The sequence below is a fragment of the Solanum tuberosum genome, unplaced genomic scaffold, assembly GCF_000226075.1.
Source record: "Solanum tuberosum cultivar DM 1-3 516 R44 unplaced genomic scaffold, SolTub_3.0 scf00003, whole genome shotgun sequence".
Lineage (NCBI taxonomy): Eukaryota > Viridiplantae > Streptophyta > Magnoliopsida > Solanales > Solanaceae > Solanum > Solanum tuberosum.
In genome coordinates, this window is record NW_006238929.1 from 290,127 (window position 1) to 294,320 (window position 4,194).

Sequence of the window (4,194 nt, forward strand, 5' to 3'; positions counted from 1 at the left end):
TCCCCCATACAGATACCATCTGAGTGCTGGAGTGATAACTATTATTGTACCCAAACTCTTTGACAGGCAAGTGGTCATCCCAATTCTCTTTGAAGTTAATAACACAGGCCCTCAACATGTCCTCTAGAGTTTGGATCATATGTTATGCATGACCATCTGTTTGAGGATGAAAAGTGGTACTATGATTCACCTTCGAACCCAAGCCTTTCTGAAATGACTTCCAAAATTGGGTAGTGAACTGAGCGTCCCTATTTGAAATGATGGAAAACGGAACTCCATGAAGTTTGACTATCTTACGGATATAAAATCTTGTGTAGTCCTCTGGTGAATCAGTAGTCTTTACTAGCAAGAAATGGGTTGATTTCTTAGTCATCTAATCTACAATCACCCAAATCGAATCATGATGCAGGCGAGATCGCAGTAAACAGTAATGAAATTCATATTGACAATCTCCCATTTTCACTTCTGGAAAGCTATGTTCCGAGCCATGCCATGTGGCCTCTAGTGCTCAACCTTGACTTATTGACAATTTAGGCACTTAGAAACAATATTTGCAGTATCTATTTTCATGTTGTTCCACCAGTAGGCCTCTCTCAAGTCATGGTACATCTTGGTGGAACCGAAATAAATCGAATATCTAGAACTATGAGCCTCTGCCATGATCCTATCTCGAAGATCATCCACCTCTGAAACACATAATTTGTCTTTGTATCTCAACACACCATCTCCCTCTTGTTTGCAAAGCATTACCTTCTACGTGTGAATTTCACCCTTTAATTGAAGTAGGGTAGGGTCTTTGTCCTAGTTCTCCTTTACTTCCACCACTAGAAATGATTCAGCCTCATTCTGAACAATAACACCACCTTCTTCTGAGTCCACAAGATAGATTCCCAACCGTTCAAGTTTATGCACTTCCTTAGCCAACTCTTTCTTTCCTTCCTCAACATGAGTGGTACTCTTCATCGATAATATGCTAAGAACATCAGCAAGAACATTAACCTTACCCGGGTGGTAGAGGATACTCATGTCATCATCTTTAAGCAGTTCCAGTCATCTTCTATGTCTAAGGTTCAACTCCTTGTGACTGAAATCAAATTAGAGACTCTTGTGATCGATGGACACATCCACATGCAATCTATATAGGTATGACATCATAACTTCAATGCAAACACCACTAAGGCCAACTCGAGATCATGAGTCGAATAATTCCTCTCGTAGATTTTAAGTTATCGAAAAGCATAGGCTATAACATTATCGTTATGCATTAGCACACAACCAAGTCCCACTCTGGACCCATCATACTACAAAACAAAACCTTATGCACCCTCTGGTATATAAGTTCTTGGTGATTTTGAAGAAAAAAACTCAAATTACATGGAGAATTTGAAGAAAAAATCACAGGTATATAAGTTTTCTACGGATTTTTCTGCCACACAAAATCCATTGGAAATTCCAAGGTAAATAACTCGGGGATTTTTCTAATACTTGCAGATTTTTTTTTGCAAAACATATTAATAATTCACGGGAAAATTTTGGTAAAAAAATCGTGAAAAAATGAATTTCCTTGCGGACTTTTTGGCAAGTTCGCAGGAAAAAACATCGCAAGAAATTTCTAGAAAAAATTATGAAAATAGATTAATTATTTTAATTTATCCACATTTATTTTGTCGCATTAAATTGTTTTAATTTAAAGAATCCATTTATTTGTTTGATCACAATATATTTTATATCTAGATATTTATTTAATTTTATATATCTATCTTTATTGTTCTGGTTGAAGACGCAAACATTTTCATAGTCCCCAATTAATTCAACCAATCCCCCACCCTTAACCGACCTTTGTTTGCAATGTTTAAACTCGTGGTACTCCCGTGCTTGTCATCCATTCATCCATAGTTACTCCTTATAACTCCCAAATTCTTATTGCTTTTGTTCAATGTGGTGGTACAAGGAGCAACTACATGACGTGTTCTTATTTTCTTAGTTTATCGATTATATAAAAGGTATATTCTCATTTTTACTTGTTAATTTTAGAATTGTAAAAAATTTCTTCCTTCATATTTTACCCTTAATATTAATTACTTATTCTGTAAATTATTTTTTAAAATCTAAAATTAAACATCAATTAATATATATATTATAATAAAATACTTATATCCATAGTTAATTTTAAGGGGCATGCAAAATTCAAAATGGACAAGTAAAGTGAATGAAAAGAGTATATACTTTTTGGAGATAATTATACTACACACTCCTATAATATAATTTAATTTTGAATACACCTAATGTATTTTAAAATTACCTAAAATCTTTTGGATTACGCTAATATCTCATGTGAGGTATATACATAATTAAGTATATAAAATAGATAAATTAAAATTATTATGTGTTTCTTCGGAAAAAAAAAGATATAGTGTACGTAGACCTTATCCCTATCTTGAGATAAAAAAAATAAAAATTTGATAAACTTTCGGCTCAAGCAAAAAAAAAAATTTATAAAATAATATGATTAAATTTTAAAAAATAGGTTATATACTTAAAGTTCAAAAACATTATTACTAATAGTTGTTATATCTTATTAAAGTATTTTGTGGTACTTAATTAAATAATTATACTTTGACGTATTTAGTGGCAGATATATACCTCAAAGGTTTAAGTACGAAATTTCAAATATTATAGCGTTTGATTTTAAATAAAAACCATAAGTATCACTTGAAATGTTTACAAATTGTTGAAAATATGTCTCAGGATATTGCAGAAATAAAACAGTTAGCTATTTTTAGGGTTTTTAAATTATGTTATTAGAGTCCTATTTGACTTATATTTAGGAGTTAGTTCTTTTAATTTGTTATTTGAATTAAACTGATAGTTTAGTATCTTATTTTTCTATTTTTAGTTAGGAATTATATCTATAAATCAAAGTCTCTGGATTATTAATAAAATAATTCCCTTTGATAATACTATAATATTTTTTCTCTCAAAGTCTTTCTCTGTTATTTTCTTAATTTCTTTATTAAAAACAACAACAATTGGTATCATAACCTTCTTCTTGAGGGACTTGTGAGTAGAAAAATGGATTATGAAAGTAGTTTTTCACGAATGGCTCCTCCTACTTTTTATGGTGAGAATTATCAACTATGGGCGGTAAGAATGGAGACCTACTTGGAGGCTCTTGATCTTTGGGAAGCCGTGGAAGAGGATTATGAAATTAATCCGCTGCCAAATAATCCCACCGTGGCCCAGATCAAGAGTCACAAGGAAAAGAAAACCATTAAGTCGAAGGCAAAAACAACTTTGTTTGCTGCTGTTTCGACAACTGTTTTCACGAAAATCATGACTCTCACATCACCAAAAGATATTTGGAATTATCTGAAGAAAGAATATGCTGGAGATGAAAGAATACGAGGAATGAAGGTATTAAATTTAATGAGGGGATTTGAATTGCAAAGAATGAAAGAGTCAGAAACAGTTAAGGAATATTCTGACAGATTGTTTGGTATTGTCAACAAGGTAAGATTACTAAGCACTGAATTTAAAGATACAAGAATTGTTGAAAAAGTTCTTGTTACAGTACCCGAAAGATATGAAGAATGTATAACTACCTTGGAAAACACACAAGATCTGTCCAAAATTAACTTGGCAGAATTGTTAAATTCTTTGCAGGTTCAAGAACAAAGGAGACTTATGAGGCAAGATGGCATGGTTGAAGGAGCATTAGTAGCCAGCCACAAACTCAAAGCAAGGGAATTTTTTGAAAAATTACCCACCTTGTCAGCACTGTGGAAAAAATGGACATCCTCCATATAAATGTTGGAAAAGACCAGATGCACAGTGCAAGAACTACAAACAACTTGGTCATGAAGCTGTGATTTGCAAAAGCAAATTTCAAAAAGATGAAACAGTTGCCCAAGTCACTACTGAAGAAGAAGAAGAAGACCACTTATTTGTAGCAACTTGTTTTTCAACCAAAAAATCTTATTTTTGGATGATTGATAGTGGTTGAACTTGGCAGAATTGTTAAATTCTTTGCAGGTTCAAGAACAAAGGAGACTTATGAGGCAAGATGGCATGGTTGAAGGAGCATTAGTAGCCAGCCACAAAACTCAAAGCAAGGGTAAATTTTTAAAAAATTACCCACCTTGCCAGCACTGTGGAAAAAATGGACATCCTCCATATAAATGTTGGAAAAGACCA